At 39.7% G+C, this 21,413-nt stretch overlaps 1 long non-coding RNA gene across 1 annotated transcript; it reads left to right on the forward strand.

Moving 5' to 3' along the window:
• The first annotated feature begins 12,189 nt into the window (after positions 1-12,189).
• Positions 12,190-18,443, forward strand: LOC124123556. The gene is made up of 3 exons (XR_007220454.1): positions 12,190-12,299; positions 16,167-16,243; positions 16,892-18,443. It is a non-coding gene; the product is annotated as an uncharacterized LOC124123556 (long non-coding RNA).
• The last annotated feature ends 2,970 nt before the right edge of the window (positions 18,444-21,413 follow it).

Below are 21,413 nucleotides of genomic sequence, written 5' to 3' on the forward strand. Positions count from 1 at the left end.
TGAATGGCAACACATCACTGTGATGGTAGTGAATGGCAACACATCACTTTGATGGTAGTGAATGGCAACACATCACTGTGATGGTAGTGAATGGCAACACATCACTGTGATGGTAGTGAATGGAGCGTAATTATTTCACAGTGACATGTACATGAATGTAGATCTATGTAACCTTGATCGTAGACGTGGATTCAAAATGTATGCGAAATTACATAAATAATGATAAGTGTAAATGAATCATAGTATTATTTTACGACTGGAGGTTATATGTATGGTAGCAAACTGTTGTTATATTCTGGTTTCTTGGAATAAACGTCCATTTGCCGAACTCACATTATCAAACGCCGAGCCTTGTAACCAAACGATTGTGAGACCAAAACTGTGATTGGTTAATATTTGATGAAGTTTCAGTGTCATGAAAAAGCAGGACACGGCCGGCTCATGTATGCACCTTTTGTACATGTACGTGTAAAATTTACACAACACCGTTATTTGAACAATTTTTGAAAATGAAACAAACACTAACGCATTTTTGAGTGGATGAGAGATACACTGTACATTTCTCTTAGATTTGCTTGTAGTGGTTGCCATGTTTGAAATGGCAAAGACTACTTACTTACTTACTTACTTACTTTGGAGATTTAACGTGCGCTTTCCGACTGATGCGTATTTCGCACACGGGCCCGGCCAGGCCATTTAATGTGTTTCCGAAAGGGGCGAAGGTGGTCTGTGCAACCCAAGAGGGGGGTTTTAGGGGTTGCTTATATAGAATTTGGGAATTTTGAGATTTGGAATAGATGCCGATGGGATTGGGGAGGAGAACTAAGGGAGCTGGGTATGGTGGATGTTTGTTTGTTTATGTGATTTTGATTTGGTGAGTTATTGTGTTTTTAGATGCGTTTTATTAGTTCCGTTTTGATTAAGAATACGCCTAAGGCCTTGAAGTTTTCTAGTTTATTTTGTGGGTTTAGTATTGCTTCTAGAGTTAGAGCCTTGTTTAGATTGAGGGTGGTTTGTAATGCGGTTCGATGTGTTAGGTAGTGTGTGCAGTGGATGAGTGCGTGTTCTGGGGTTTCTGGTTGTTTGCAGTGTGGGCAGTTACCTGTAGTGTGTTTTTTAATTTTTTTTAGGTGGTTATTTAGGTTGGTGTGTCCTGTTTGGAGTTTAGTGATTACTCTGTCGATTTTTTTGGATGGATGGAGAATTTTTGGTTTGGTTAGTGGTTTGCTGAGCACTTTTTTGATTTGGCTATTTGAGTTTAGATATAGGTTATGCCATTTTTTGGTGATTTTTTGCTTGTTTACACTTTTAATTTCTGATTTTGAGATGGGTAAGTTTAAGCTTATTTCTGGGATTTTGAGGGATAGTTTAGCTGCTTTATCGGCGTTTTCATTACCGTATATTCCTACGTGGGCGGGTATCCACAAGAAGGTTATTTGTTTGCCTGCCTTAGTTAGGTCGTTGGAGCTTTTAAGTATTCGATTTATTAATTTAGGTCGGTTTTTGGTATTTTTGTTTTGGAGGGCTTGCAGTCCACTTAGGGAGTCGGTAAGTATTAGGATTTTTTTGTGGTTTTTGGATTCTTGATTATGGAGGGCTGAGGCCATGCCCATTAGTTCTGCCGTGAATATTGATTGGTTGTTAGGGAGTCGGAAGGATTGTGTGGTTTTAGTTGGTTGTGTGGTATGGACTCCGAAACCTGTGTGTTTGGAGGTCGGATCTGAGGATCCGTCCGTGTAAATGTGACACCAATTTGGCCAATTTTCGTGTATGTATGCTAGTGTGGTAGTTTTAGCTATGTTTGGGTCGGTTTGTTTATTTATTTGGCTAGCTAGTGTTGTGTCTATTTTGGGTATTTTAAGTTTAGGGGTGAAGATATTTGATTGTTTGCAGTTTTGTTTAAGATTTTTAATTTGGTGTTCATTTAGGTAGTTTGTTATTCTTTGGGATATTGGGGTAAGTAAGGGGTGTTTACGAGCTAGAGCTTGGTTTTTGGGGCTGATGTTTTGGTTTATTAAGTTTTGGATGAGAGGGTTTGATTGGGACGCGGCCCAGAAATTTAAGCTTAGCTGTTCCCTGCGTAGACTTAGTGGCATTTCTCCTGTTAAGGCCTGAAGTGAGGTGTAGGAGGTGCCATGTTGGGTGCGTGTAATTAGTTTGAGAGCCTGATATTGTATTGAGTCAAGTTTTTTAGATAGAGAGTTGTTTAGGGTGTTGTATATGGCGCAGCCGTAGTCTAGTTTTGATCTAATTAGTGATATGTAGAGAGAGAGGAGGGTATCTTTGGATGCTCCCCAGTTAGAACCAGTTAGGCATCTTAGGGTGTTTAGGTCTTTACTGCATTTAGTTGTTAGGTTTTGGATGTGAGCATCCCAGGTGAGATGTTCATCGAAAATAAGTCCTAAGAATTTGGTTTGTTTTTGAAATTTGATTGTTTGATTGTTTAGCTGGAGGATTGGGGAGGCGGGTTTCATGTTTTTATGTTTGAATACTATTCCTGTTGTTTTTTCTGAGTTAAGGGAGAAGCCCCATTTGTCAGCCCACTGTTGTATTTTATTAAGAGATTTTTGGAGTAAATTTTGGACCATGTTCATGCTTTTAGTGCGGATCCAGATGGCTCCATCATCCGCGAATTTTGATGTGTTTACTTTAGGAGATAGGCCCTCGAATAGATCGTTTATCATTATATTGAAGAGGGTGGGGCTGAGGATACTGCCCTGTGGAGTACCATTTTCTAGGGGACATTGGTCCGATAGAGTTTGGTCTATACCCACGGTTATTTTACGATTGTTTAGGAAGTCCTGGATGTAGTTTATTATCTGACCTTTGAGTCCTATTTTTTTAAGTTTTTGTATTAGCCCATCGTGCCATACCATGTCGAAAGCTTTAGAGAAGTCTAAGAAGATGCCTGTGGTATATTGTTTATTTAGCTGTCCTGTCTTAATATCTTGTTCTAGTCGGGTGAGGTTATCTAGGGTTGAGCGGCCAGGAGTGAAACCGCTTTGATCTGGGTTTATGATGTTATTTTGGGTTAAGTAATGTTGTAATCTATTTTTAGCCATTGATTCCATTACTTTACATAAGTTTGAAGTTAGGGATATTGGTCTATATGAGTTAGCTTGATTAGCTGGTTTATTAGGTTTAGGGATTGGTATGACTAGGGCCTGTTTCCAGGGAGTAGGAACCTGTCCGTTTAGGTAGATGAGATTGTATAGTTTGAGTAGTGCCTGGAGTAGTTTTAGGGGGAGTTTTTTAATTATTTGGTAAGAAGTTAGGTCTAATCCTGGGGCTGTGCCCTTTTTCCTGTTTTGGATTACGTAGAGGAGCTCCTCCATTGTGTAGGGTTGATTTATTTCTAGATTGTTATTGTTTGGTTCTTTTGTGGGTTTGTTTTCTGTTTTAAGTTTATCTTGGAATTTTTTACTGAAGTTGGTGTTACTGCTAACGGCCGAAAAGTGGTTGGCGAGATTATTTGCTTTTTGGGCGGGGTTGGTTGAGCTGTCAATGTTAGGGGTTTTTTTATGTCGTTTTAAGCCTCTGATGGCGTGGATTTTGCGCCAGACCGTTCTGGCATCTGTACGGTTATTTATACCTTCGCAGAATTTTTTCCAGTCTCTACTTTTGGCTATTTGGACTAGTTTTTGAACCTGGTGGTTTAGTTCGTGGGCTATGTTTAAATATTTGTAGTCGCGTTTTGCTTTATTGAAGGCTGATTTACGTTTTCGTCTAGTCTGTTCTATTTCCTCATTCCACCATGGTACCGTCGGTTTGCCTGTCTTAGATGTTTTGAAGGGGATGGAGGTTTTGGCTGCGTTTATTATATAGTCTGTTAGGTTTTTACAATAGGTTTCTGGATCATTATTATCTATTTCGTTTAGGTTAGCTTCGTTGCAGATATCTTGGAATTGGTCCCAGTTAGCTTTATTGTAATGGAATTTTGGTTCTTGGTTTTCTGTTTGGATTGGTACGTTTGTATTTCCTATGGTTATGTTTATGGGGAAGTGGTCACTACCTAGCGGGACGTCGTGCACTTCCCATTGAGTACTTTGGGCTAGATCTGCGGTGCATATGGTTAGGTCGATAGCCGACATTTTTTGGTTTATCTTATCGTACCTCGTGGGTTGGTTGCTATTAAGGAGTACTAGGTCGTTTGTTTCTATCCATTCGGAGATTAATTTGCCATGATTATCTATTTTATCATCTATGCTCCATGTAGGATGGTGAGCGTTAAAGTCTCCTAGGAATATAGTAGATTTATCGCTTATTTGGAGTAGTTTGTTTAGATCCTCAGGTTGGACTTTTTGTTCCGCCCAGTGGTAAATATTTATGATGTTTATGTTTCGGTTATTTAATGTGATTTTAATGCCGTTGGCTTCTAGGTTTGGCGTGTCTATTTTTATTTCTTCGTAATTTATATCTTCCCTGATAAATATGATTAGTCCTCCTGCGGCTCTTCTTGTTTTCGGTTTAGCTCTGTCAGTTCTAACTGAGTTGTAGTTAGGTAGTGTGAATTTGGATTTTTTTGAGAATTTGGTTTCCTGTATACAAGCAATGTGAGGGCCTTTATTTAGTTTAAATTTAGTTTTTAGTTCATGGCCGTGGGAGGTGAGTCCGTTGGCGTTCCACTGAAAAATATTTAGTCCTTCGAATATTGGGTTCGGGTGATTGGTGATTTATTTTTTATTTTTTATTTTATTCGGTGAGTTCTTTTAGATGGAGGTTAAAGAGGAAGAAGGGAAGATCGGTTAATTTTAGATTGAAAGCTACTTTGTAGAAGGATTTCATGCTAGCTTTTGGTGAGTTTTGACTATGCATGTATGCTAGGAGTAAGGTGAGGTTGTTTAGGTTTTGGGTGTTGGCTGGTTCGGGAGTTTGGTTTGTTTTAGTTGGAGTAGTGTCTATTGTTTCCTCAGTAGTGGAGAAATCTTCGTCATCGGTTAGATTAGGTTTAGCTGATTGAGTTTCCATGGGGGAGGCATGTGATGTGGAGGATTGTGAAGGTGTTTGTGGGATGGGTGTAGCTGATGATTTCATAGTGTTTGTGTTTTGTTGTTGTGCTTGCTTGTGGGAGAGCGTTGTTACCATATTGGCTGTAGGGTGCTTGGATGAGGGTCGTGTTGTGGTGGTCATTTTGAGGTTTGTTTTGCATGCGGGGGTTGATGTTTTGGCTATGTGAGATGTGGGAGGGTTCGTGGTTGGTTGAGTGGCTGCTTGTATGTGTGAGGTGGGTGCGGTTTCTCGGTAGGGGCCCCAGACAGAGCTGTCGGTTATGGGTGTGGTGTTTGTTTGTGGGATGGTGTTTGGGTGTGGTGTAGGGAGGAGTGGTTTAGATGCAGGTGTAGCAAATTTTCGTGTTTGGATTTTAGCCGTGTCTATGTTTATGTGTTTGTTGGCCTGCTGGGTGAGTGTGTGTCTGTATGGGCATTGGTTTGAGAGTGAAGTGTGTTGGGTGGATTTGCAGTGGATGCACCAGGGTGTGCATGTGCCTGGGCAGTCTGTTTGTGCGCATTTTTTACATTTAGTTTTACGGTATGTGCATTGGGAGGCAGTGTGGTTGTATTTGAGGCACTTTGTACATTGCTTAACCTGCTTTATATAGGGTTTGACTTCTAAGTTGGTGTGGGCTCCGAAGGATATGTGTTTGGGGGCTTCAGGGAATTTAGCGGTCTTTTTGAAGTTGATTATGACAATGGAGGTTGGGACCGTTTTTCCGTTTCTAGTTGAGGTTATTCTACGCGTGCTGGTGATTAGGGGTTGAGGGTTTTGGTCTTGGTTTATGTTAGCTTCTAGAGAGTATAATTGTAAGTCCTCAGTTGTTTCCCTTGGGTTAACCCTAATTACGCCTCGTGTATATTGTTGCCAATTAGGTGTTTGTTTGATTACTGTGACGTGGAATATTTGAGTTATTTTATTTGCTGCGTTGTAAGATTCTCGGTTAGGGAAGATTATCTGGTATCCTTTGTTGGCTTTTTTAATATTGTTGTAATTTATTTTTTCTCTTTTAAACCAAAGTCCTATTTTATCTGCCGAAAGTTCTAGTGAGAGAGTGGTGCCTGAGCCTGCTGAGAAGAAGTAGAGGGCGAAGGTCGTGAGGAAGGCGGCCGGGGAGGGTGTGGGCGATGGAGGTGGAGTGGATGTGTCGAGTTTGCGTTTTTTGGTGTTTTGAGGTGGCGAGTTAGCTGGTTTGGTGGGGGTGGTGTGTGTCGTGTTTTCGCCATACTCGGTCGGGACGATGTTTTCGAGTGACCTCCCGGAAGTGTTGTGCGCTTCCGCAGGCGTGGGTGAGTTAGGAGCTGGCATGTCTGCGAGTGTGGCGTTGCGGATGTCAGTCATGTTGTTTGGAGAGTTGGAGAGCGTGTGTTGTGGTGAGTGGTGGTGGAGTGGGAGTGGTGTTTTGGGGAGGTGAGTTGGTTTGTTGTTTTTACTTGGTGAGTTGTGTTTAGGAGGCGGAGGAGGTTGCGGTGGTTATTTGTTGTTGGTTTTAGTAGGAGGGTTTGTGAAATGGATTAATTATTAAAGATTTATTTTGTTGCTGGAAGGCTGGGATTAGGTGAGACAAGTGGAAAGCGGGGATTAGGAGATATTTAGTCGAAGGAGTGGAGGTATGTGAGTGGTGGGCGTGGGTGGTGAGTAGGAAAGAGCGTGCGTTGTGTTAAGGAGAAGGGGGGATTAGGTGTTTTTTTGTTTTTAGGAGTTGGGTCAAAGGGTGTGTTTGAGTGGTGGGCGTGGGTAGCGAGTAGAAATGAGTGCGAGCTGTGTTAGGGAGATGGGGGAGGATAAGGTGTTGGTTATTTATAAGAGTTGAGTGTTGTTGTTGGTTTTAAGGATTTAGGGGTTTTGTGATTAATTCGGTGAGAGTGATGTATGTGAATAAGGATGAAAGGATAACGTGATAATTACCGATGATGGAGTTTCCTTGGCTGGCTATCAGGCAATGCTCTGTGCTGGCTTGGGAAGTGTTGCTCGCTTGGCCAAGACTCGATTATTTACAGACCGCTGTCCTATAGCTGGAATATTGCTAGGTTCGGCGTTAAACAACAAACAAACAAACGATGAGAGTGATTTTAAGAGTATGTGAATAAGGCTGAAAGGATAACGTGATAATTACCGATGATGGATTTCTCCTTGGCTGGCTATCAGGCAATGCTCTGTGCTGGCTTGGGAGGTGTTGCTCGCTTGGAGTACAAACTGCAACTGCGGGCAAAGACTACAAATTAAGATTTATTATATACCCCTTGTAATTATGCTATGTAAACAATGAAGTTTCAATGGGTATTTTTAGGCTTCTCACGGTTACTCCACTCCGGATTACATACCAGGAGCCATTGTTTCTGTTGTTATTGCATTACACTTGGTCGACTTGAAGTTCAAAAGACATTTCATGGTTACCTTACTCATCACAATCACAACAAGCTGAGATGAGTATTAAATCGAACAATGCAGCTACAGTTTCTTGTTGGTGTGATTATATTTTATGTGAGTATAATGCCAGATCTGTACACATTATATGTTTCACAACCGGAGCAAAATACAGAATGGTTACGATCACATGCAGCCAGGTACAATGTGTCACAAATGTAATTGTTTTACAAATACAGAAACATGCGACTGGGAATTAAATCTCATCAGTTTATTTACTTACATTAACAGATGTTTAGGGAAATTCTTTATGAAATTTTGGGAGCCAAGGGTTACTCCGCATTGCATCTGGGCGAGTTGCACATCAAGTTGCGTTATTCGAGGAATTACTGTATCGTCAAATTTGGTACATCGAGGAGTGTTATGTCGAAGAATAACTGTGTTGTGAAATTTGGTGTGGGAGCGTTGCATACTCATTTATCTTCTGTTAAACCTATCATTGTTTAATGCTTACCCTTCATCTTCTCTGTTGAACTTATCATGGATTGGGTAAATTATCTTTGGTGCAATTTCAACATGTACAGCCGGTTGCGTCATACAGATCAAACTTTAAGAATGTTTAATGAGCATTTCCAAGTGACTGGAAAGCCTAATGCCGATTACTGATACATTTCACCATCAGGATTGTCTGCTGTGACGGAACTTGATTTATCAATCTAGTTACCTCGGTAAAATGAGCTGTAGAGCTGCTAATTGTACAGGACCCATGAAGATCCCGGGTAGAATAGGTCTTTAGCAACCCCAGCTTGCCGTAAAAGCTGACTGTGCTTGTGGTAAGAGGCAACTAACGGTATCCCGTAGTCAGGCTCGCTTAAAGGATAAAACGCTTAAAGGATTTATCATTGAATAGATTTATGGTGTGACAGGTTCTTACTAAACTTAAATTTATTTAAAGTCATTTAAGAATTTGCATGTTGATAGTGTTGCACCCTTTTCTCTGTACCTATTGATCCTGACATAAATGTTTATATATGACATTTTAAGTTTGATGAACGAGACTCTGTCGCCATGTTATTGACTAAATTCTTCAGTTGACAATGGTGTTGAGTGCGTCATGTCACGAACATGACATTTACCGACAGGTGTCACTAAAGATAAGTAAAGTCAACAGTATTTCAGTTATGAAGGCATTTAAGACCCCACTGTGTTCAGCTCACCTGATCAGGTATACATATATATTTTCAGGCAAGACATCCATTTAGATATTTTTCGGACAAAAATAAAGTAAAGAGTATTTTTGTTGAAAGTTTTTATGATAGCTTTTTGATAATATTTATCAAATGATGGATAGTGTTATTAATGCGATAAACCAAACCGATAAACATGGTATCACAATGCGAGAAATAATTTGTTTGTTGTTTGTTTCTTGTTTAACACCACACTCAGCAATATTCAAGCTATATGACGGTGGTCTGTAAGTAATCGAGTCTGGACCAGACAATCCAATGACTGACATCATGAGCATCGATCCACGTGCTTGGGATCGATAAAGTTCACCAATCAAGGCAGCATGCCTGACCACCAGACACTGTTGGTCGCCTCTTACAACAAACCAAACCCAAATAAAAAAACTTGCTAAAATATATGAATTTTTGAACTTATTCTGTCTCACATAATGCATTTCTCTTTCTAATCACCGGGGGCACGGGAGGCCCAGTCGTCTAAGGCGCCGCGATTTGCTATGCAGTTGCGTCACTTGGGCACGCCAGAAACCTATGATTGTGGGTTCGAATCCAGGCTCGCCCCGATTATGTTTCTAGGTTTGTCAGCACCACACCCCTGCTCGTGGGTTTCACAGAGGTGGTAAACGTCTGAGACCTGTATCACTTCGGGCTTTCCTCCCACATCAAGCTGACACGCCGCAATATAACTGGAATACTGTTAAAAGGGTGTTAAACCCAACTCACTCACTCACTCACCCTTTGAACAACGAACCTGGTGCTGGCTTGTTTTTCGTTTTTCCCGCAGCTAACTTCAGTCCCCTCCTCCCCTGGGGGTATTTGGGCTCAACGCACCTGCCAAGGATGAATGTTTAATTTGTGCAAACCCTCAAGTCAACATGACGACATGAAATTTCTGTTGACAAGGAACGAACTGAAGACATTTGGGAATACTAATTAATGCTGTTCCTTGTCAATATCTTACGTTTTGATGGTTGGGTTATATTGATCTTTGCATGTATTTTTTCACGTAAACTGGCTGTTTAAGTGTGGTCAGCTTTGTGTTAGAGAACATAATTGCATCGGTGTTATATTCGTATTCACAGACTAATAATTAAATTTTCGTTGTGTTCATTGAAATTCCTGTATTCTGATTAGCTGAATTGGTCACGTGTTATTGCATTCATTTCCGAATGAATGTAAAAAATTAAGCCACGCCCACCGAGGCGCACTACTTTTATTACTTCGGAATGTCGGGGAATCCCAATATTACAGCCGAGGGATCCCTTTCTGCTCACGTGTATCGTCATGCACAGGACTTTTAGCGACTCTCATGCATATGCATTGTCCAAACAAACCTTTGAAACCGAAGGCCGAGAATGAATCAAACAGCAAACGTGCAGGCTCGCTCGCCTGTTTTTGTTTCTGCTCGTCTCGGTTCAACTTTCATGACTTCGGGTTTCCTTTCTAACTAGCATTTTTCCAACTGTGTTTTACCGTAATCAGGGAAGTAATGTTTGAATCTGGCGGTAACTGACCATGTAATTTGAAACAGCCGCCTTAAAAAAAATCTCCCGGACATATTTCTTCCGGTTCGTTACAGTCTGACTGTTGCAGTTCTTTTCGCCACTTGTCTTAACTGACAGGTCCAATGAACATTGTTTTGATCCTGCTCTCCGTTGATTGGCTACTGACAGTGTAGGCGTGTCAATTTATGTGCATAAATTAAGCAATCACCTGATTCATGCACGCCACAGTATGTATTCCAACACCTGGAATGTTTATCAATGTCGTCATTTTTGTCTGTTTTGATATATACAACTGTTTTTGGTTAAACTATTGTAGATAAAACATGTTTTATGTTGTCGAATTTAATTATAAGCATTGACTGTGTATTGTTTTCGGTTCATTGAGGTATGAATCGAAAAACCAATGTGCAAACTGTATGAATCCGCGTAGCGGATTCTTACAAAAGTTTGCACATTGGTTTTTCGATTCATACCTCAATGAACCGAAACAAATACACAGTCAATGCTTAAGTAAATGTAAGGCCTAACTTATGCATCGCCTACTGACCACTGACAGTTATCGCCATTTCTTCCTTGTTATTTCTAAAATCATTACTGTTTAAAGTTTACATGTACTAATCTTCTGACTTTGATTTTTGTGAAACAATGTGGCTCATTCGGGCCATGGGAAAGGTTGAGTAGATTTCTCTTATACAGCGAAGAGAGGGAATCAAAACAATGGAAGTATTTTCAGATCGACTCTCTGTAGGCTGCTAGTTATAGCCCTAGTCTAAAGCGCTCAATGTTATGAAAAATTGTATTTTCGGGACGAGACAGAAACATACTTGTTGTTTCCGAAAAGGCCTAATTAGCACTGACTGAAGTAACCTAAATGTGGATCATCTGGTTGTTGGTGCTGTCTATAAAGTTTATTTTAGCAAGGCGCTTATCATGTGTACTTTCAATATTTCCAAAAAAGAATCAATTCATCATTTTCCGATAACTAGATCTATGTCCGACGCCCTTCTAATGAAAACGAGCAAAAGAGAAACGTGTCTCTCGTCGCGCGCTATAACGGGGTGTTTGCGGTATTGTCCTCTCTGGTGATGATAAGCTAGTCGATAGTCAAAAGTTAAATATCACCATATATTGTCAGTGAGTTGGTCATCGTTTGTTGATTTTTAAGGTGAGATAGGTGTAGCCAATGTGCACCAATGAAAAATACAATGGAATTGATAGCAACCATATTCGTTCGGTTTTCGAGCTCCATATGTTGCCACGTAGGCTACCATACTACAGAATTATATTTATCGATATTGATCTGTATTATGTATACTAAATGTAGTAATAAATAAATTTCATATGATACTTGGTTTGACAATGAGAGAGAATAAAATGGTGATCGAAAGCTGAACGAGTAAGTTCCAGTGCTCGCTACGAAATCGTACAGTAGCTATATAAACAGCGCTGCGATGAAGATATGGGGCCCAAGATATGAGTCGTAATTAGCTACAATGCCTCTCTAATATATCTGTTCCCGTTTGGATTCCGGTTTAGAAAAGGTCCCCAACAAGCCATATGTTTGTACTAACATGACTGTGTGTCCTTGTACTCTGACAGAGGTTGTGAGACGTGGCTCACTATAACAATCACTGGTTTGCCTGACCGGTTTGTCAGACCGGTGTAGATCTATATGGAAACCAAATTACATTAGATGTTTTTTTATGATGGTACTCATAATTTTGTTACTTATATCTGTAGCCTGTCACTTCAAGATTGGTCAGATTTATCATATTTTTATTCTTTTATCAGCAAAGATAGACCGTCATATAGCTGGAATATTGCTGAGTCCGGAGTTAAACAACAAACAAACAGCAAAGATAGACAAACATTTGAGTTATTTTCCTACTGTGAAGATGTTGTGATGCCTGAGCTATGTAGTTGAGTTGCTTATGGTGCTTATCAACCCGGCTTTTATGAATTCTCGTTGGCAGGTTTTTATATAAGTATAATTGTATTTATAATCATAAAGCCTTGATAGTCACGATATGGCTGCAATATTGCCGATGTGACTTTAAATATAACTCACTCACTCACTTTTATGAATTCACTGATGCTTGACTGTTCAGATATGCAGAGAGCAGTTTGTGGCACTTCATGAACAGCCTGTCCTTGAGGATCTGTGTCAGTATCTCCTCCAGATGTTCAGCAGGTGAGTACCGATACCTTTACCACCTGTGACAGTATCTCCTCCAGATGTTCAGCAGGTGAGTACCGGTACCTTTACCATCTGTGTCAGTATCTCCTCCACACGTTCAGCAGGTGAGTACCGGTACCTTTACCACCTGTGTCAGCATCTCCTCCACATGTTCTGCAGGTGAGTACCGGTACCTTTACCACCTGTGTCAGTATCTCCTCCAGATGTTCAGCAGGTGAGCACCGGTACCTTTACCACCTGTGTCAGTATCTCCTCCACATGTTCAGCAGGTGAGTACCGGTACCCCTACCACATGTGTCAGTATCTCCTCCACATGTTCAGCAGGTGAGTACCGGTACCTTTACCACCTGTGGCAACACGTCCGCCCAGGCCTCAAAGTTTAAATTTTTACTAAGTAGCCATATGGCCACAAGTATTGTCTTCCAGGTAGCCAGTGGTAAAATCAAGAAGTCAAGTCAGTGTTGTAGGTAGCCAAAAGCATTTGAAATTATCTTTTATCAAATAACTATTATAATATGTATACAAGGCATAGCACTAGTCTTGGAACTGTACTTGAGTTTTGTTATTTGTGACTCAAACAATGATGCAATTTATGTTACATGATTACATAGGTTTTTTTCCTTGCTTATCCAATAAATTATCAACTAAAATAAAATACTAATTACATTACCGTATTCGACGTGATAAGCGCCCAGGGCGCTCTCAAAATTAGAAATAGGGGGCTCTTATTAGAACATTATTTTGAGTTGAAAGATCGTAAATGTCGTGGTTTATGCTTACAGCCTGAAATGTTTATATACGACAGATATATTTTTCCAGAATTTAATTGCCCATAATTAAGGGTGCATATAACATACGAGTGCGTATTATACACAAATAAATAAGTCTTGTGTACATTAATCAATCGGAAGGGGTGCCAATTGAGATTGTTCACTAGCCAATATATTAGCAAATATCGCCGTGGGCGCTTATTAGAGCAGGGCGCTTATTACGTCGAATACGGTAATATTTATGTATTTCGGTTCATTGTTGACTTTAGGAGGAATTATTTGTGAGGACAGTGAGCAGCACACATGTTGTGTTTACCTATGTGAAGCAATAGAATTTAGTTGCCACAAGATACTTTTCAAGGCAGTCATTTGGCTACCTATGAATTTAAGACAGTAGACTAATTGAAATTTAGGTTGCATTTAGTCGCAACTTTGAGGCCTGTTCCCAGATGGACACCTGGACAAACTGACAGTATGAAGTCTTTGACAGCCATTTAGAAGTATATATGACTACATGTATACATGACACTTTTTTATGGATAGGAACTTCTTTTATTTTCTTGCTCCTTCACTAGGTGAATGCCTAGTGAGTACAAAGGATACTGTATATAAATATATTAATCAAGATGTTTACACAACACAAGCTGGGATGAATGTAGAATGCCAAAGCCAGTGACATAGTATTAATGTTCAAAGATAACAATTTAATGACAAAGCCAATGGGATAGCATTAATGTACAAAAATCACAATATTATGTCGAAGCCGATGGGATAGCATTAATGTACAAAAATAACAGTATAATATCACAGCCGATGGGATAAGATTAAGATAACATTAAAACGACGAAGCTGATGAGATAGCATTAATGTACAAAAATAACAGTATAATATCGCAGCCGGTGGGATAGGATTAAGATAACATTATAATGACGAAGCTGATTGGATAGCATTAATGTACAAAAATAACAGTATAATATCACACCCGGTGGGATAGGATTCAGATAACAGTATAATATCACAGCCGATGTGATAGGATTAAGATAACATTATAATGACGAAGCTGATGGGATAGCATTAATGTACAAAAATAACAGTATAATATCACAGCCGATGTGATAGGATTAAGATAACATTATAATGACGAAGCTGATGGGATAGCATTAATGTACAAAAATAACAGTATAATATCACAGCCGGTGGGATAGGATTAAGATAACATTATAATGACGAAGCTGATGGGATAGCATTAATGTACAAAAATAACAGTATAATATCACAGCCGATGTGATAGGATTAAGATAACATTATAATGACGAAGCTGATGGGATAGCATTAATGTACAAAAATAACAGTATAATATCACAGCCGATGTGATAGGATTAAGATTACATTATAATGACGAAGCTGATGGGATAGCATTAATGTACAAAAATAACAGTATAATATCACAGCCGGTGGGATAGGATTAAGATAACATTATAATGACGAAGCTGATTGGATAGCATTAATGTACAAAAATAACAGTATAATATCACAGCCGGTGGGATAGGATTCAGATAACAGTATAATATCACAGCCGATGTGATAGGATTAAGATAACATTATAATGACGAAGCTGATGGGATAGCATTAATGTACAAAAATAACAGTATAATATCGCAGCCGGTGGGATAGGATTAAGATAACATTATAATGACGAAGCTGATTGGATAGCATTAATGTACAAAAATAACAGTATAATATCACAGCCGGTGGGATAGGATTAAGATAACATTATAATGACGAAGCTGATGGGATAGCATTAATGTACAAAAATAACAGTATAATATCACAGCCGATGTGATAGGATTAAGATAACATTATAATGACGAAGCTGATGGGATAGCATTAATGTACAAAAATAACAGTATAATATCACAGCCGATGGGATAGGATTAAGATTACATTATAATGACGAAGCTGATGGGATAGCATTAATGTACAAAAATAACAGTATAATATCACAGCCGGTGGGATAGGATTAAGATAACATTATAATGACGAAGCTGATGGGATAGCATTAATGTACAAAAATAACAGTATAATATCACAGCCGGTGGGATAGGATTCAGATAACAGTATAATATCACAGCCGATGTGATAGGATTAAGATAACATTATAATGACGAAGCTGATGGGATAGCATTAATGTACAAAAATAACAGTATAATATCGCAGCCGGTGGGATAGGATTAAGATAACATTATAATGACGAAGCTGATTGGATAGCATTAATGTACAAAAATAACAGTATAATATCACAGCCGGTGGGATAGGATTCAGATAACAGTATAATATCACAGCCGATGTGATAGGATTAAGATAACATTATAATGACGAAGCTGATGGGATAGCATTAATGTACAAAAATAACAGTATAATATCACAGCCGATGTGATAGGATTAAGATAACATTATAATGACGAAGCTGATGGGATAGCATTAATGTACAAAAATAACAGTATAATATCACAGCCGGTGGGATAGGATTAAGATAACATTATAATGACGAAGCTGATGGGATAGCATTAATGTACAAAAATAACAGTATAATATCACAGCCGATGTGATAGGATTAAGATTACATTATAATGACGAAGCTGATGGGATAGCATTAATGTACAAAAATAACAGTATAATATCACAGCCGATGTGAAAGGATTAAGATAACATTATAATGACGAAGCTGATGGGATAGCATTAATGTACAAAAATAACAGTATAATATCACAGCCGGTGGGATAGGATTAAGATAACATTATAATGACGAAGCTGATGGGATAGCATTAATGTACAAAAATAACAGTATAATATCGCAGCCGATGTGATAGGATTAAGATAACATTATAATGAAGAAGCCAATGAGAGTACCAGGAGAGGATTACTTAAGTACTTTGAAGGTGTAGTGCTGACAAGGATCCAGGTTTTAGACAGGTAGTGAGGTTTAGTGATGATGAACATCACGGTACAATTGTTTGACTGGTGACATGTAACGTTCCTCGACTAATGGATGGGGTTACAGATTCATGGGTGTTTCTTCCTTTGCTTCCAGGGATGGTGGATCAGATTGTGAACCTGAAATTGCCGAGACATTCCTTAACTCGGTTTTGGCTGAGGTCCCATCACGAGGTAAGAGTGACGCTAGTGCTTATATCAAGTCCTCTGGTTTAGTACCATGTATAATGTAGTTTTAAATTTAACAAATGTTATATTTGGATAATACTTTCTTAGCTAAGTACAGATTCTTGTATTTTTTATTTTTATTGGTTGAGTCTGTCCGGGGTCCGGAGATTCACCAGAGTGAGGCACCTATAATCACCAGCATACAAAGTCAGCGATCTAACCCACTCAGCCATCGATGCTTTCAAAAATGAAAGTCTGACAGCTGGTTGTCCCCCACCCCCCAAAAAAATGGCATTGTGTGTTCATAGCTTTCGGCCATGGGAGTGTTGCCAATATATACTTGTCAGAGGGGTACACAAAGTATGTGATCTTGACTACCAGTTGTCGTACTTTCATTTTTGAAAGCATGGATGACTGAGTCGGTTAGATCGCTGACTTTGTGTGCTGGTGATTAGGTGCCTCACTCTGGCGATTATTTCCCCCCCCCCCCCCCCCCCCCAAAAAAAAAGTATGAGAATCTGTACTTTCCTGAGAAAAATTTAACATTTGTTACATTTAACCACTTAATAAATGGCATTGTGTTCGTAGTTTTAATTTAACAACTAGCACAGCTGTCATGATAAAATTCTTTGATTGTTATTTCTGAACTTTCAGGTACATTTGATCTGCGGAGTGTGTTGAAGTCAGTCTACTTCTTCAGCTGAGAGCCTGGTGTTCCTCGTGCTGCTGTTGCTAGACAAGTATAGCCTCTGCACCTCGACTGTGATATGACCAGGGGAAGTCGTGAAGCATCTCCTGCAATGTGCAGTGAATGAGTAGTGAGATCATTGGTTTACTGGCTTGTGTTGTCATGGAAACAAGGAAGAGTGGCTCTGTCTTGACACGTGACTTACAGGGGATCTGTGTTCTGTTTCTGTGGCTAGACCGCCTCCGTGGTCTAGTGGTAGAGTGTCCGCCCGGAGAGTGGAAAGTCCGGGGTTCGATTCCCGGCCGCATCATACCAAAAGACGTTAAAAGATGGTACTTGTTGTTACCGCTCGGTATTAAGGGGCTAAAACAGGACTGGTCGGCTCGGAGTCAGTATACTGTGTCTGAGTGGGGTATTCATGTTAAACTGCAGCATGGTTTCTCGGTGACCTAGCACTATAATTCAGCATCAGTCCGGACTTGTACAAGCAGCCACACAAACACACACACATACATGCAGGTCGCTATATAAGTGCAATAATCTTGGACGCGACGTTTAACCCCATTTCACCTCACCTTACCTGTTTCTGTGGCTACTCATCAATGTGGATTGTATTCTGTTCTGTCAAAATTGGAGAAACACAGGACAGTCTTCTGTGATACAAGTTCAAAACCCCCCAGTGTGATTCAAATAGCATTGCAGTCAGAATTCTGGATCCAGTGGACAAAATGGTCGACATTTGGGACCCACCACCATGAATCTTCGTCTCATGAAGGATGCTATCTTCCTCACAACAGGTTCAGAGTCTGCCCTTCATGAGAGTTGCATAATTGGTGTGTCAGAATCCTGGTTCGTCCTGATGATGTGTCTAGATTCGTCAGTACCAAACCAATGCTTGTGGGTTTCACCAAAAAGGCCAACATCTGAGACCTGCATCACTTCAGGTCTGAAATACTATTCGAAGCGGCATTAAACCCAACTCACTCATGCACTGATGCAGTGTACAGCCTGAAGCTGTGACGCATGAGAGGAATACAGACCCCTGAATGTTCTGCCGTGATCCAAGTGTCTGCTCAAATGTTGTTACCACACTGCCTGGTGTAGGACATCTGTGTTAGTTGTTGTCAAGTGTTCTAAATTGCGGAGTAGCTACCAAGGACCAAGGCTTGAGCGGACAAATGTGTGACCTGGGTGATAGTGTGCCATCATATTCCAACAGTGTGACACCTTCTCATGCTATTAATCACTGGTTTATCTGGCTCACACTATGACTGGAATATTGCAGACCGAGGAGTAAAACAATATTCACTCCCACACTCTCAATTTGCAAAAGTAATTATGTGCCTTTTTGCATTATGTACATGATTGAATGCAAATTTGTTAGAGGTGTGTGATCAAGTGTTGAAGTCGAATTTTCTACAAAAAGGATGAATGTGACATTTGTGTGCAATATCTGTATTTTAATTTGAGGATTGTAGAAAAAATGTTTTATTAATTGAATAAGAAAGTGAATGATGATGATTCTCCTGTCTTGTTTTGATTCCTTTCTGGCTCCCCTGACTTAAATGTCCTGGCGCATTGTCCGTCGTCCATTAGTGAGTTCAGCATACCCTTTGACACCACGGTTCTGTAACTTGTCATGGCTAATCCAAGATATGGTGTCTCTTAAATCTGCTCACAGAGTTCCAATCAGATTTTAAACATTGCCACCGTGGTAGACATATCGAAAATCTATATTACTCTGCCCTTTCCTGCTCGAATTGCCACCTGTGAAGATATGGGTTAGAATAGGTCTTCAACAATCCATGCTTGCCGCTCGCTGACTTGGTTGATGCATGTCATCATATCCCAATTCCGTAGATCAATGGAATCACTGGATTGTCTGGTCTGGACTCGATTATTTACAGACTGCTGTCGTATAGGTGGAATATTGCTGTGTGCGGCGTTAAACAAACAAACAAACTGATTGTATTACGGTGATTACTCAACCCTTGAAGATCTGGGGTACAATTGGTCTTCAGCAACCTATACTTGCCGTAAAAGGCGACTATGCTTGTCGTAAGAGGCGACTAACGGGATCAGGTGGTCAGGCTTGCTGACTTGGTTGATGCATGTCATCATATCCCAATTGCGTGGATGGATGCTCATGATCTGGTGCAGACTCGATTAATTACAGACGGCCGTCATATAGCTGGAATATTGCTGAGTGCAGCGCTAAACAACAAACAAACAAACTGCATGTATTACAGTGATTACTTGATATACCACTGCCAACATGGTCCAAGATCCGGACCCTGCGTTCTAGGAAATACTGAAATTGCTGATGATCAACACATCACTGTGATGGTAGTGAATGGCAACACATCACTGTGATGGTAGTGAATGGCAACACATCACTGTGATGGTAGTGAATGGCAACACATCACTGTGATGGTAGTGAATGGCAACACATCACTGTGATGGTAGTGAATGGCAACACATCACTTTGATGGTAGTGAATGGCAACACATCACTGTGATGGTAGTGAATGGCAACACATCACTGTGATGGTAGTGAATGGCAACACATCACTTTGATGGTAGTGAATGGCAACACATCACTGTGATGGTAGTGAATGGAGCGTAATTATTTCACAGTGACATGTACATGAATGTAGATCTATGTAACCTTGATCGTAGACGTGGATTCAAAATGTATGCGAAATTACATCAATAATGATAAGTGTAAATGAATCATAGTATTATTTTACGACTGGAGGTTATATGTATGGAAGCAAACTGTTGTTATATTCTGGTTTCTTGAAATAAACGTCCATTTGCCGACCTCGCATTATCAAACGCCGAGCCTTGTAACCGAACGATTGTGAGACCAAAACTGTGATTGGTTAATATTTGATGATGTTTCAGTGTCATGAAAAACCAGGACACGGCCGGCTCATGTATGCACCTTTTGTACATGTACGTGTAAAATTTACACAACACCGTTATTTGAACAATTTTTGAAAATGAAACAAACACTAACGCATTTTTGAGTGGATGAGAGATACACTGTACATTTCTCTTAGATTTGCTTGTAGTGGTTGCCATGTTTGAAATGGCAAAGACTACAAATTAAGATTTATTATATACCCCTTGTAATTATGCTATGTAAACAATGAAGTTTCAATGGGTATTTTTAGGCTTCTCACGGTTACTCCACTCCGGATTACATACCAGAAGCCATTGTTTCTGTTGTTATTGCATTACACTTGGTCGACTTGAAGTTCAAAAGACATTTCATGGTTACCTTATTCATCACAATCACAACAAGCTGAGATGAGTATTAAATCGAACAATGCAGCTACAGTTTCTTGTTGGTGTGATTATATTTTATGTGAGTATAATGCCAGATCTGTACACATTATATGTTTCACAACCGGAGCAAAATACAGAATGGTTACGATCACATGCAGCCAGGTACAATGTGTCACAAATGTAATTGTTTTACAAATACAGAAACATGCGACTGGGAATTAAATCTCATCAGTTTATTTACTTACATTAACAGATGTTTAGGGAAATTCTTTATGAAATTTTGGGAGCCAAGGGTTACTCCGCATTGCATCTGGGCGAGTTGCACATCAAGTTGCGTTATTCGAGGAATTACTGTATTGTCAAATTTGGTACATCGAGGAGTGTTATGTCGAAGAATAACTGTGTTGTGAAATTTGGTGTGGGAGCGTTGCATACCCATTTATCTTCTGTTAAACCTATCATTGTTTAATGCTTACCCTTCATCTTCTCTGTTGAACTTATCATGGATTAGGTAAATTATCTTTGGTGCAATTTCAACATGTACAGCCGGTTGCGTCATACAGATCAAACTTTAAGAATGTTTAATGAGCATTTCCAAGTGACTGGAAAGCCTAATGCCGATTACTGATACATTTCACCATCAGGATTGTCTGCTGTGACGGAACTTGATTTATCAATCTAGTTACCTCGGTAAAATGAGCTGTAGAGCTGCTAATTGTACAGGACCCATGAAGATCCCGGGTAGAATAGGTCTTTAGCAACCCCAGCTTGCCGTAAAAGCTGACTGTGCTTGTGGTAAGAGGCAACTAACGGTATCCCGTAGTCAGGCTCGCTTAAAGGATAAAACGCTTAAAGGATTTATCATTGAATAGATTTATGGTGTGACAGGTTCTTACTAAACTTAAATTTATTTAAAGTCATTTAAGAATTTGCATGTTGATAGTGTTGCACCCTATTCTCTGTACCTATTGATCCTGACATAAATGTTTATATATGACATTTTAAGTTTGATGAACGAGACTCTGTCGCCATGTTATTGACTAAATTCTTCAGTTGACAATGGTGTTGAGTGCGTCATGTCACGAACATGACATTTACCGACAGGTGTCACTAAAGATAAGTAAAGTCAACAGTATTTCAGTTATGAAGGCATTTAAGACCCCACTGTGTTCAGCTCACCTGATCAGGTATACAT

This window comes from Haliotis rufescens, unplaced genomic scaffold, assembly GCF_023055435.1.
Source record: "Haliotis rufescens isolate VD_foot unplaced genomic scaffold, xgHalRufe1.0.p SCAF_13, whole genome shotgun sequence".
NCBI lineage: Eukaryota > Metazoa > Mollusca > Gastropoda > Lepetellida > Haliotidae > Haliotis > Haliotis rufescens.